Source organism: Ornithorhynchus anatinus, chromosome X2, assembly GCF_004115215.2.
Source record: "Ornithorhynchus anatinus isolate Pmale09 chromosome X2, mOrnAna1.pri.v4, whole genome shotgun sequence".
In the NCBI taxonomy this organism is placed as follows: domain Eukaryota; kingdom Metazoa; phylum Chordata; class Mammalia; order Monotremata; family Ornithorhynchidae; genus Ornithorhynchus; species Ornithorhynchus anatinus.
In genome coordinates this window covers 3,616,214-3,630,776 of record NC_041750.1, presented here as the reverse complement: position 1 = coordinate 3,630,776, position 14,563 = coordinate 3,616,214, and the positions used below count along the sequence as shown (strand labels likewise).

At 49.7% G+C, this 14,563-nt stretch overlaps 1 protein-coding gene across 2 annotated transcripts in view; it reads right to left on the bottom strand.

The window, feature by feature from the left end:
- The window catches only part of CPLX2 (complexin 2), a 45,739-nt gene that overhangs the window by 17,187 nt on the left and 13,989 nt on the right, over positions 1-14,563 (bottom strand). Inside the window, exon 3 of one of the 2 annotated variants that reach the window (XM_029053126.2) lies at positions 7,146-7,261. The exons of the other annotated variant lie outside the window; for it this stretch is intronic. The gene's annotated coding sequence lies outside the window, so the exon portion shown is untranslated. The remainder of the gene's footprint in view (positions 1-7,145; positions 7,262-14,563) is intronic. 2 annotated transcript variants of the gene reach the window in all.

The following is a 14,563-nucleotide window of genomic DNA, read 5'->3' as shown; positions in this document are numbered from 1 at the left end:
TAAAACCCCTGGTAAGGAGCTTCTGTTTGATGTGGAGGTGGATGGGCAACCACCCGAGGTCCTTGACAGGTAGGGGGATGCAGACTGAGTAGTTTTTGAGAAAAACGGTCCAGGCAGCGGGGTGAAGTAAGGGCCGGAATGGGCAGAGGCAGGAGCCTGGCAGCGAGGAAGCAAGATGCAATAGTCGAGGAGGGGTAGGGGAAGTGCTTGCATCAGCGTCGTAGCAGTATGGATCAAGAGGACGGGGGATTGTGTCTGATCCAGCGCTTAGTAAAGGGCCTGGCACTTAGTAAGCGCTTAACCAATACAATAATAATAATAAAGAAGTGACTATCTTGTATCTACCCCAGTGCTCCCTCCAGGTACATAGAAGACCGTCGACCGAGGAACTCAGCTTTAATGCCGAATAAATACCCTAATAATAATTTCCATTAACGCCCTGGCTGACAACAATAGGGCCCCTAGCTGACCCTGAATGAACAACCTACATGACGGAGCCAAAATAGAATATTAATTCTTCAGCATTAATAATGAATAGCCGGAAGAACAGTGTGGTTCGCCTGTCTGAGGAGAGCCCGCTTCCAGGCTGATAATGGGAATCTGAGCCCCTCTTGGACCTCCGGAATGCAAAGCTGGTCCTGGGTTTTTTTATTTTTTTATTTTTATGCAGAGCAATTGCTGAAATCACTGATGCATTGATAGCTGCAGTCGCCTGTCAGGAATTGCTGCAGTAATAAATGCAGTCATTGCAGCAGTCAAGGCCTCTAGACTGTAAGCTCGTTATGGGCAGGGGATGCGTCTGTTCTATTGCTCTATCGACCTCTGCCAAGCGCTCAGTACAGTGCTCTGCACACAGTAAGCGCTCGATAAATACGATTGACTGATTCCACCTCTGGGCAACGGTAGAAGTGGAAGCCAACTGCAGTGTGTTGTCCTTTCATTCATTCATTCAGTCGTATTTATTGAGCACTTACTGTGTGCGGAGCACTGTGATAAGCGCTTGGAAAGTACAGCTGGGCAACAGAAAGAGACAATCCCTACCCGGCAACAGGCTCGCAGACTAGAAGGGGAAGACAGACAACAGAACCAAACAAGTAGGCAGGCATCAATAGCGTAATAATCAATAATCAGTAGCTCTCCTGAGCGCTTAGTTTGGTGGTCCGCACAGGTAAGCTCCTTGAGGACAGGGTTGTGTCTACAAATCCCAAGCATTTAGTACAGTGCTTTACACAAGGTAGACTGTGAGGTCCTCGAAGGCTGGATTGTAACTAGTAACTCTATCATACTCTCCGGAGCACTCAGCCCAGTTTGGCACATAGTAGACTGTCAGCCTATGATAATGGCCTCTCCCAAATACATAATAATAATAATAACAACTGTGATGTTTGTTAAGCACTTACTAACGGTTGGGGTAGATATAAGCTAATCAGGTTGGACACAGTGCCTGTCCCATATGGGGCTCACATTTTCCAGATGAGGAAACTGAGGCACAGAGAAGTGAAGCGACTTGCCCAAGGTCACACAGCAGACAGGTGGCAGAGCTGGGAGTAGAACCTATGTCCTTCTGACTCCCAGGCCCCTGATAATAATGTTGGTATTTGTTAAGCGCTTACTATGTGCAGAGCGCTGTTCTAAGCGCTGGGGGAGACACAGGGTAATCAGGTTGTCCCACGTGAGGCTCGCAGTTAATCCCCATTTTACAGATGAGGTAACTGAGGCACAGAGAAGTCAAGTGACTCGCCCACAGTCACACAGCTGACAAGTGGCAGAGCCGGGAGTCGAACTCATGACCTCTGACTCCGAAGCCCAGGCTCTTTCCACTGAGCCACGCTGCTTCCCGTGATCTATCCACTAGGCCATGTGGATTATTATTCCTATTGTTAACGCAGTAAACAGTTATTATTACCTTTATTATAGTAATAATGATAATAAGTTGGAGAAGAAGGGGTGATGGTGGAGTCAGAAATCCCAGGTGAGGAGATCAGTCTGGGGCTGGTGGTGAGAGAGTCCTGAGTGGGAGGGATGTGGGGAAGGATGTGGTGAGGAGGTAGAGGAGGAGTCGGTGGAAATATGTGAGCTTCTCTCTCACACTCCTTCCCACAAGAAGCTTCCAGACAATGTGGGCTGGGGTGACCAGAGCAAAGAACCCGGAGCTGTAGAGTCAGGAGACCTGGGTTCTAATCCTGGCTCTGCCACGGGGCCTGCTGTGTGATCTCAGGCAGGTCACTTAACCTCTCCGGGCCTCAGTATCCTCCTCTGCAACATGGGACTATGAATACCTGCCTCTCCCGCTGTTGGGAGGGGACATGATGGGAGAGACCTTAGGTCTGATGTGGTTGGGAAGGGCTACGGAAAAAGAAAGTTTTATGATTAAGGGGTGAAAGAGCAGATCGCATTGTTTTTGAGCAGGTCCTGTATCCAAAAACAGGAGTTTAAATTTGGCCACCAGATTTTATCCTTCTCTTTTTTTTTTTTTTTCTTTTCAAATTTCAGCTCCACCCTCCTGGGAAGAGCATTGGAGGATGAGTTTAGGGTCATAAGAATAATAATTAGGGCACTTGTTAAGTGCTTGCTTTGTGCCAAGAACTGTTCTAAGGGCTGGGATAGATACAAGTTAAGCAGGTTGGACCCTGTCCTGGTCGGTCACTCGGTCAGTAAGCCAATGGTATTTACTGAGCTCTTACTGTGTGAAGAGCACTGTGTGGCTCAGCGGAAAGAGCACGGGCTTTGGAGTCAGAGGTCAGGGGTTCGAATCCCGGCTCGGCCACTCGTCAGCTGTGTGACTGTGGGCAAGTCGTGGCTCAATGGAAAGAGCACGGGCTTTGGAGTCAGGGCTCATGAGTTCGAATCCCAGCTCTGCCACTTGTCGGCTGTGTGACTGTGGGCAAGTCACTTAACTTCTCTGTGCCTCAGTTCCCTCATCTGTAAAATGGGGATTAAGACTGTGAGCCCCACGTGGGACAACCTGATTCCCCTATGTCTACCCCAGCGCTTAGAACAGTGCTCGGCACATAGTAAGCGCTTAACAAATACCAACATTATTATTATTATTAAGTCACTTCACTTCTCTGTGCCTCAGTTACCTCATCTGTAAAATGGGGATTAAGACTGGGAGCCCCACGTGGGACAACCTGATTCCCCTGTGTCTACCCCAGCGCTTAGAACAGTGCTCTGCACATAGTAAGCGCTTAACAAATACCAACATTATTATTATCATAAATGCTTGGGAGAGAACAATATAATACTAAACAGACACTTTCCCAGCTCTCAGGGAACTGACAGGCTAGAGCAGCGAGGTTAGGTAGAAAGGGTGAGATGCATCATGGCTCAATAAATACGATTGAATTGAATTGAACTGAATTGAATTGAATGAATATCCGCCTGTTGGACAGGCTGAATTCCAGTCTTTTCCAGCTCCCATCTGGGTCCCACCGCGACCCAGAGAGGCTTCAGGGTCACCCCCAGTGCACGATCGCTGGACGACCCGAAGGGGAAATGGTCCTGTCCAAGAAGGCTCCCCCAAACCGGCGAGTCCCTGTCCCACCTGGGGCTCACACTTTTAATCCCCATTTTACAGATGAGGAAAGTGAGGCCCAGAGAAGTGAATTGACCTCGCCCAAGGCCACCCAACAGACCCGTGGCAGAGCCTGGATTAGAACCCAGGTCCTTCTGACTCTCATCCCCTTGCTCTTTCTGCTAAACCACGCTGCTTCTCTTTAAATCTCTCTCCCTCCTCCTCCTTCACAGGAGCATCGGGGAGAGGATTTTTATCTCCCAGGGATAAAATGGCACCAAACTACTTTGATGGGTATTCCCCGCTGCTCTGAATGTTTTGTTCCCGGTTTTAATTCCCATCGGCGGGAGAAATGAGGCTGGGGGAGGCACGGAACCCGTTAATTGGTGTTCAGCAGCTGTTTGCAGACCACCTGGGTCTCGGACGGCTATGTGTGTGTGATGGGGGGAGGGGGCCTGTGTATCTGGGAGGAGAAGCAGGGCCTCCAGCGTTGCCCGATGTCTCTCCGGGACCCGACCTGCAGCCGTCCATCCTGAACCTCTGCCTCCGGCTGTGGCCGAGTCAGTTCATCTCGTCCTCAGCGCGGCCTGTCAAAGCCTTACTGAGGGCCCACCTCCTCCAAGAGGCCTTCCCTGACTAAGCCCCCCTTTCCTCTTCTCCCATTCCCTTCTAAATCCCCTGACTTGCTCCCTTTCTTCATTCCCCCCTCCCAGCCCCTGGAAGCCTTACTGAAGGCCCATCTCCTCCAAGAGGCCTTCCCTGACTAAAGCCCCCTTTCCTCTTCTCTCACTCTCTTCTGCGTCCACTGACTTGCTCCCTTTCTTCAACTCCCCCCTCCCAGCCCCACAGCACTTATGTCCATTTCTGCATTTATTCATTTCTATTCATGTCTGTCTCGCCCTTTAGACTGTCAGCTCATTGTGGGCAGTGTTTATTGTTCTCCTGTACTCTCCCAAGCGCTTAGTACAGTGCTCTGCACACCGTAAACGCTCAATAAATACGACTCAATGAATGAACGAATGAATGAAATCTCCCTCTTCATCCACCTCAGCTTACTGCTCTCCCATCCCACTCTCCGGACCGTCCCCCAGGATGACCGAAGAGGTGGCGGTGAGAGCCTGGGGTACTCAAGAACGGGAATGACGTAGTAATAGTTTAGGGTATCTGTTAAGCGCTTGCCGTGTGCCAAGCACTGTACTAAGCGCTGGGGTAGATACAAGATCATCAGGGCAGACACAGTCCCTGTCGACACGGGGTTCCGGGTCTAACGAGGTGCTCTGCAAACATTTAATTCATTTATTTATCTATGTATTCATTTGTATTAACATCTGTCTTCCCCTCTAGACTGAGAGCTCATTGTGGGCAGGAATGTGTCTCGTTGTTGTTATACCGGACTCTCTCAAGCGCTTAGTACAGTGCTTTGCACACAGTAAGCGCTCAATAAGCACAATTGAATAATGAATGAATGACCGGTAGTGCTCAGTGGAAGCAGCGTGGCTTAGTGGATGGAGTTTGGGCCTGGGTGTCAGAAGGACCTGGGTTTTAATCCCAGCTCCGCCACATGTCTGCTGTGTGACCTTGGGCAAGTCACTTCACTTCTGTGGGCCTCAGTTACCTCATCTGTAAAATGGGGATTAAGACTGCGAGCCTCACGTGGGTCAATCTGCTTACCTTGTATCTACCCCAGCGCTTAGAACAATGCTTGGCACACGGTTAGTGCTTAACAAATACCATAATTATTATTATTACTATTAAATACAACTGCTGGAGGGATTATTATTATAAATAGCAGATTACCACCTCCCTGGAACGCCCCGCCCCACTCTGCTATTCCTCCGCCCCCTGGATCCTGTAACCTTCGCTGACCGAGGGTTTTCCCCAAACCAGCTTGTCAGAGAAAGAAAAAAAAAAGCACCAAAAATCCGTATCGTCTTCCAAGGAAGGGGAGCAGATGGTAATTTATGTAAATGATGATTCATTCCCAAAAATTATGAGGCTCCAAAGGCAGCGTTAATGACTCTAGGTGCATTTCTTTCCAGAGCACCGTTCCCAAACTCGCAGTATTTCAGTCCTCGGTCCGGATCCGGGCCGGTCCCTTGAAATACTGCGCGGGGGCGGGGACCCGGGCCCCCTTGCAGGCCGTGACAGTGACCCCTGACCCCAGAAGGACCCGGGTTCGAATCCCGGCTCCGCCACATGTCTGCTGTGTGACCTTGGCTGAGTCTATTCGCTTCTCTGGGCCTCAGTGACCTCAACTGGAAAAATGGGGATTTAAAAGTGTGAGCCCCATGTGGGACGGGGCCAACCCGATTAACCTGTACCTACCCTAGTGCCGGGGGTGACGGCAGAAAGATGGGGAAAGAGGTAGCAGGGTAAGTGTCCTTGTTATAGTTATTGTTATATTATCCTCCTTCAAGCGTGAGGGTAGATACAAAATACACCGGTCGAACACAGTCCCTGTCTCACGTGAGGCTCCCAGTCTAAGGGGAGGGAGAACGGGCCTGGAATCCCCATTTCACAGATGAGGAAACAGGCCCAGAGAAGTGACACCACTTGGCCAAGGTCACCAAGCAAAGAAGCGGTGGAGGGGGGATTAGAACTCAGGTCCGGACTAGGTGGTTCCTAAGTGGGTGGATGGGGATGGGAAAAACAAGAACTATAAGGCGTTGGGCTCTTTTTGGGGGGAGGGGGGCTGGAACCAAGAGCTGCTGCCTTTTGATATTTGATATTCGCCCCAACCCCCCAGCACTTATGTCTGTATCTTTAAACTCTAAATCATAAATGACTTATTTCTTCAGATGAATGCCTGTCTCCCCCTCTAGACCGTAAGCTCGTCGTAATCAGTCGGTGATGTTTACTGAGTGCTTGCTCTGTGTAGAACACTGGACTAAACGCTTGGGCAAGTAAAATACAGCAGAACGAGCAGACGCGTTCCCCTCCCGTAGTGAGCTTACAGGCCTAGTACCCCGAGAAAGAGGCAAGTGACCCTCCCACCCCCCACTCAGGACTGGGGCCGTGTCCGCTGAGCCCTGGGCAGGGCTGGGTCGTCATCGAGACGGTGCCCTCCTAACTTCCGATCAGAAGCAGCTGCCCACTAGAAGCAGCATGGCGTAGTGGTTAGAGCACGGGCCTGGGACTCAGTAGGCCGCGGGTTCTAATTCCGGCCCTGCCACTTGTCACCTTGGCCAAGTCACTTCACTTCTCCGTGCCTCGGTTCCCTCATCTGTAAAATGGGGATCGAGACTGCGAGCCCCATAAGGGACAAGGGACTGCGTCCAAACCGATTTGCTTGGGTTCCCCCCGGCGCTTAGTACAGTGCCTGGCACGCAGCAGGCGCTTAACGGATACCATCGTTATGATTACGGCCTGCTTCTCCGCCCCTTCCTGCTCCCCTCGGCTGCCGGGTCCATCCCTTTCCTCGTCACCCGGGTAACGCTCTCCCCTCCTCACGCTGGGGCCCAGAGAGGCAGAGCGACTGTTCAAAGGTCACCCAGCAGGGCTGGAGCGAGGGGCTCCGCTCAGCTCCTATCTGGGGGCTGGGGGAGAGGGGAGATGGACAGGGACACCCTGTAGACACCCCCGGTCCTGAACACTGGACACTAGGAGTCAGACCCTGAATTCTGCCCCTCACCTGGCTGTGTGACCTCGGGTGAATCCTTCACCCTCTCTGGGCTCTAGGTTCAGTGGGCAGCAGGCGGGCGTGGGAGGCAGGAGGAGGAGGAGGCGGGAGGCTCCGGCACGGTCCTGCTGCGGAGGAAAAGATCCTGGCATCTCCCGCTCCATCACACCTCCCTGCCACCCCCCCCAGGAGCCATCTGCAAGTAGGAGGAAGAAAGCCAGGCAAAGCCCGTCGCTGCCAATCAGCTGGTTCTGGGAAATAGCAGCGTGGCAAGGGCATGAGCCGAGGAGTTAGAGGACCTGGGTTCTAATCCCAGCTCTGCCCCTGGCCTGCTGTGTGACCTCGGCCGAGTCGCTTCACTTCTCTGGGCCTCGGTTACCCCGCCTGGAATGTGGAGTTCAAGTCCGGGAGCCCCGTGTGAGGCAGGGGCTGGGTCCAACCCGATTATCTTATATCTGCCCCAGTGCCTGGCACATAGTAAGCGCTTAACAAAGAATAATAATAATGATGCTTTGCACTTACTATGTGCAAAGCACTGTTCTAAGCGCTGGGGGGCTACAAGGTGATCAGGTTGTCCCACATGGGGCTCATAGTCTTAATCCCCATTTTACAGATGAGGGAACTGAGGCCCAGAGAGGTTAAGTGACTTGCCGAAAGTCACACATCTGAGAAGTGGCGGAGCCGGGATTCTAACCCACGATCTCTGACTCCCAAGCCCGTGCTCTTTCCACTGAGCCACGCTGCTTCTCTTATACCATACCATATACCATAACTATAATGATGATCGCATCCCCGGGGATTCGGGGCCTTTAATCAATAGCATTTATTGACCGCTTACTATGTGCAGAACACTGTACTGAGTGCTTGGGAGAGGACAATACAGCAGAATTAGCAGACACGTTCCCTGCCCATAACGAGCTCTTGTTATCTTCTTGCTGTCTGTTGCATGTTGTCTGCTCTGCCACTTGCCCGCTGCGTGACCTTGGGTGAGTCACTTCACTTCTCTATTATTATTATTATTATTCTTATTCTCTGTGCCTCGATTCCCTCATCTGTAAAATGGGGATTGAGACCATGAGCCCCAGGTGGGGCAGGATCTGGGTCCAGCCCGATTTGCTTGTGTCCACCCCAGCGCTTAGTACAAGTGCCTGGGACATAGTAAGCGCTTAATTAATATCATTATTATTGTTGATTGAGTGCTTGCTAGCTGCAGAGCACTGTACTAAGCACTTGAGAGAGTCTGATATAGCAGAGCTGGTAGTCCCACTCCCTTCTCACATAGACAAGCAGCGTGGCTCAATGGAAAGAGCCCGGCTTGGGAGTCAGACGTCATGGGTTCCAATCCTAGATCTGCCTCTTGTCAGCTGACTGCGGGCAAGTCACTTAACTTCTCTGTGCCTCAGTTCCCTCATCTTTAAAATGGGGATTAAGACTGTGAGCCTCACGTGGGACAACCTGATTACCCTGTAACTCCCCCAGCGCTTAGAACAGTGCTCTGCACACAGTAAGCGCTTAACAAATACCAACACTATTATTATTATTATTATCGAGCTCACAGTCTAGAGGGGCCAAGTGGCGGAGCCAGGATGAGAACCCAGGACCCCTGCCTCCCAGGCCCGGGCTCCTTTCCACTCGCTTGCCAGTTTGCCCATTAAGGTGCCCGATGGCAGAGGAAGCCCTGGCTTGGGGCCCAGCTTCGCTCAGGGGCTGCGTGGGAGGAGGAACCTTGGTTCCCGGTGAGCGGCCTTCCACATCTTGGCCGCCTTTCCCCCGGACCCTGGTCCGTTAAGGTGCAGAAAGGACATTCTGGAATCCTTGTCTGCCCTGCTGACTTCGGATTAAACTCAGGAACCTGGGTGTCCGACCCGGGCCGACACTCATAAACTGCACGTTGGGATCCCAACAGTTCTAATAATAATAAAATAATAATAGTGGTTTTTATTAAACCCTTACAGTGGGCCAGGCACCGTACTAAGCAGCGTGGCTTAGTGGATGCACCACGGCCCCGGGAGTTAGAAGGAGCTGGTTTCTACTCCTGGCTCCGCTACTTCTTTGGGCAAGTCACTTCATTCAACCTGATGACTACCCCAGCGCTTAGAACAGTGCTTGGCACATAGTAAGCGCTTACCAAATAACATTTCTGTCATTATGATTATTATTCTCTGTGCCTCGATTCCCTCATCTGTTAAATGGGGATGGAGACTGTGAGCCCCACGTGGGGCAGGGACTGTGTCCAACCCGATTTGCTTGTATCTATCCCAGTGCTTAGAACAGTGTCCGGCACATAGTAAGGGCTTCACAAATACCATAATAATAATATTATTATTATTAGGTCACTTCAAATGTGGGCAGGAAATGGGACTGTTTATTTTTGTATTGTACTGACCCAAGCGCTCGGTACAGTGCACAGTAAGCGCTCAATAAATACAATTAAATGAATGAATGAAGGTTCTCCGAGCCTCTGTTACCTCCTCTGTAAAATGGGGATGAAGAATGTGGGCCCCAGGTGGGACAGGGACGTGTTCAACCTGATTATCTACCCCAGAACCTAGAACAGTGCTTAGTACACAGTAAGTGATTGACAAGTAGCATAATTATCATTATTATTATTTTCCACATGGGTCTCAGAGCCCAAGTAGGAGGGAGAACTGGGATTGAATCCCTGTTTTACAGTTGAGGCAAGTGAGGCACAGAGAAGTTAAGTGACTTGCTCAAGGTCACTCAGCGGACAAGTGGTGCAGCCAGAATTAGAACCCAGGTCCTTCTTACTCCCCGGGCCCCTGCTCTTAGTCACTTAACTTCTCTGGGCCTCAAGTCACCTCATCTGTAAAACGGAGATTAAGACTGTGAGCCCCACGTGGGACAACCTGATCGCCTTGTATCCTCTCCAGCCCTTAGAACAGTGCCTTGCACATAGTAAGCGCTTCATAAATGCCATAATTATGAGTTATTATTACAGAATCACTAAACTTCTCTGGGCCTCAGTTACCTCATCTGTAAAATGGGGATTGAGACCGTGAGCCCCATGTGGGACGTGGACTGCATCCACCCTGATTAGCTTCTATCTACTCCAGAGCTGAGAACAGTGTCCTGCACACGGTAAGCGTTAACACGCATTTTTTAAAGTCCTTACTATATATTCATTCAATAGTATTTATTGGGCGCTTACTGTGGGCGGAGCACTGTACTAAGCGACATTCCTATACATGAATAAATGATGCAAATAAATGATAAATTAGATTGAGAGCCCAGTGGGGGACAGGGACCGATTCCAACTGACTGTCTCCGCCCCAGCGCCTAGAGTGGTGCTTGACACATGGTAAGCGCTGAAGAAATGTCATCAGAAAGATGATGATGATGATAATTATAAAAATATTGTTATCCTTATGGAGCTGGATTCATAAAGAGCGGGTAATGTGGATGGCAGACCAGAAGAGGGCGGCTTCACTCTCCACAACGTTAGTGGATTTTTCTTTAACGATGCTTGAACTGTTAACTAGATCGACACCAAAGGGGGTGAGGTGAGGCTCCCTAAAAGATTCTGCGGGGGGGGGGACTGAAAGTAGGGGAACACTCAGGCAGAGTAGCAGGAGGTGGGCTTCTCTTGCTCCATGTCAACCGGTCAATCAGATTCACTGAGGCCTGACCGTGTCCAGGGCACTGTACTCAACGCTTGGGAGCCGCCAAAACAAATTAAACTTCCACTGAGGGTGTGGGGAAGGGAGGAACAGAGACAATCAATCAGTAGTATTTATTAATAATAGTGATGATGGTATTTGTTAAGCGCTTACTATGTGCCAAGCACTGTTCTGAGTGCTGGGCTCCATAGGAGGTAATCAGGTTGTCCCACGTGGGGCTCACAGTCTTCATCCCCATTTTACAGATGAGGGAACGGAGGCACAGAGAAGTGAAGTGGCTTGCCCGAGGTCACACAGCAGACAAAGGGCGGCGCAGGGATTAGAACCCACGTCCCCTGCCTCCCAAGCCCGTGCTCTTTCCACTAAGCCACAATTTATTGAGCCCCTATGTGCAGAGCACTGTGCTAAGCGCTTGGGAGAGTACGACAGAATGAGCACATTCCCTTCCCATAAAGAGCTTACAGCCTGGAGGGACAGACATTAATACGAATAAATAATTTATAAAGTATAATTTAAAGATGGGTACGTAAGTGCTGTGGGGGCAGGAGGTGGTGGAGACTATCAAATGTCCACAGATCACAGCTCCAAGTTCAATAGGGAGTGAAGAGGAGAAAAGGGGTAAAATTAGAGTAGTCATAAGGTCTTTGGGAGAACAAATGGCTTCTTTAAAATTCTGTAATGGATAACCACTTTTTAATGTTGGGTCATAATAATAACAACAACAATAATAGGGTACTAAGGTCAGTATTGTACTCTCCCAAGTGCTTAGTACAGTGCTCTGCACACAATAAGTGCTCAGGAAAGACAATTCATTCATGCCATCGTAAATGATTGTGCACATATCTCAAATTCTCTTTATCTAATTTGATTCCATCGATGCCTGTCTACTTGTTTTGTTTTGTTATCTGTCTCTCCCCTTCTAGACTGTGAGCCTGGTTTTGGGTCGGCATTGTCTCTATCTGTTGCCGAATTGTACTTTCCAAGCGCTCAGCAGAGTGCTGTGCACACAGTAAATGCTCAATAAATACAACTGAAGGAATGAAGGAATGAATTTATTGAGTGCTTACTGTGTGCAAAGCGCTGTACTAAGCCCTTCGGAGAGTTCAATACAGTAACAAATTGAATGATTGTTCAGTGTGAGCAAGGAAGTTCCACTTCCTTTTGCAGTAGAATGGTGTTTGGCACATAGTAAGCGCTTAACAAATACCATCATTATTATTATTAGAAAGGGGGAGGGAGAACAGGAAGGTTATGTCCATTTTACAGAGGAAACTGAGGCCCAGGAAGGATCAGCGCTTAGCATATAGTTGGCACTTAACAAATACCATTATTATTATTATTAGAAAGGGGGAGGGAGAACAGGAAGGTTATGTCCATTTTACAGAGGAAACTGAGCGAGGAAGGATTAGTGCTTAGAACAGTGCTTGGCACATAGTAGATGCTTAATAAATACCATCGTTATTATTATTATTATTAGAAAGGGGGAGGGAGAACAGGAAGGTTATGTCCATTTTACAGAGGAAACTGAGGCCCAGGAAGGATCAGCGCTTAGAGCAGTGCTTGGCACATAGTAGGCGCTTAACAAATATCATCATTATTATTATTATTTCCCGGTTCCTTGTGATGGAGCAACTAAGGCTGGGGGCCTTGGGGGGTCTCGACCAAAGGCCCAGGCCCAGAACCAAACCGTTGCTAGGGCAACCAGGAGCTGGTCACGTGGAAGGCGCAGGGGGATGACCTGGGGGGAGGCAGACGCTCTGCCAATCAAAAGGAAAAAAAGGGCTCGGCGGTGACGTCACGACGCCTCCGACCAATGGAGGATCAGAATTCCGGGGAGGGGGCGGGGCTGCGGCGGGGCCGGGAGGGAGGAGCATAGAGACTTCGGGTCGGGGCGGCTAGAGTGGCCCTCTGGAGTCAGAGCGGAAGTTGCCGGTGCCCGCGGCCTGGCCAACCGCCTTATTGGTCAAATGGAAGGCCCAAAGCCCCCCAAATCTCTCCTCAACCCCCCTCATCCCTCCACCACACCCTAATAATAAATAACAATCATATTTTAAACGGTAGCCCTTCATTCATTCATCCAATCGTAATAATTGTGCTCGTTGCCAAGCACTTACTCTGTAGTAATAATAATAATGATGGCATTTGTTAAGCGCTTAATATGTGCAAAGCATTGTTCTAAGCGCTGGGGGGGGAATACAAGGTGATCAGGTTGTCCCACGTGGAGCCCATAGTCGTGGCTCACTGGAAAGAGCCCGGGCTTGGGAGTCAGAGGTCACAGGTTCGAATCATGACTCTGCCACTCATCAGCTGTGTGACTGTGGGCAAGTCACTTCACTTCTCTGTGCCTCAGTTATCTCATCTGTAAAATGGGGATTAAGACTGTGAGCCTCATGTGGGACAACCTGATTACGCTGTATCTACCCCAGCGCTTAGAACAGTGCTCTGCACATAGTAAGCGCTTAACAAATACCAACATTATTATTATTAATGCCCATTCTACAGATGAGGTCACTGATGCACAGAGAAGTTAAGTGACTGCCCAGAATCGCCACAGTAGAGAAGTGGTGGAGCACATTTTAAAAAGAGCTTAGTACCATGTTCTGCATACAGTAAGCACTTAATAAATATATAAATAATAAATGATTGATTAATTAGCTCCTGCTCCTTTTTTGGGTACTATTTGTTAAGCTCTTCCTATGTGCCAGGCACTGTACTATGCGCTGGGGTAGATACAAGATAATCAGCTCAGACACAGTCCATGTCCCAGTTGGGGCTTGCAGTTTAAGTAGAAGGGAGAGCAGGGATTGAATCCGCATTTTCCAGTTGAGGAAACCGAGGCACAGATAAGTCAAGTGACTTGCCTCAGATCACAAAGCAAGCAATTGACAGAGCCGGGATTCAGATCCAGGTCTTCTGACTCCCAGCCCCATGCTCTTTTCAGCCAGGCATCTTGCTTCTCCCTAGGCCGTGCTGCTTCTTTTTTCTGTTGTCCTCTCCCAGGAGCTGCGTACAGGGCCCTGCCCTCAGTAGATGGTCGATAAATACGATCGACTGATCAATCCCATGGCCGTCTTCAACTCTACACAAGCCTACAGCGGGCAGTTTGAGGGTTTGGTAACTGGATTTCTGTCTTATGACTCTCGGGTCTCACCACAATTGCGAGGATAAAATGAGATAACTGAGGAGAAATCATGTTGGAACACTGCTGGTTCAAGGGATGGCTATTAATAATTGGTCTGACATCGTAATAAAGGGTTTAGCAGGCTTCAGGGCCACTCTCGTCATTCTGGTGGCAAGTGGACATTGAGCCGGTCCAGAAATGGAAGAGCCAAACTGAGCAGAGATGCTCCATCTCGGGACTATCGGAAATTCTGAACAAAGAGGGCAGAGGCTCCGGGGATCCAGCGTGGCCTAGGGGACAGAGTCCGGGTCTGGGAGTCAGAGGACCTGGGTTCTAATCAGTCATTCGTTCAGTCGTATTTATGGAACGCTTCCTGGGTGCAGAGCACTGTACTAAGCGCTTGGGAAGTTCAATTCAGCAACAAATAGAGACAATCCCTACCCAACAACGGGCTCATAGTCAAGAACACAGTAAGTGCTCAATAACTACAATCGTCTGACTTCCTGACTTCTGGGCCACATCTGGAAAATGGGGATTCAATGTCTTCTCTCCCTCCTCCTTAGACTTTGAGCCCTGGGTGGGACTGTGTCCGACCTGATGATCTTGTATCTACCCCAGCGCTTAGTACAGTGCCAGGAACATAGTAAGCTTTAACAAGTACCATTAAAAAA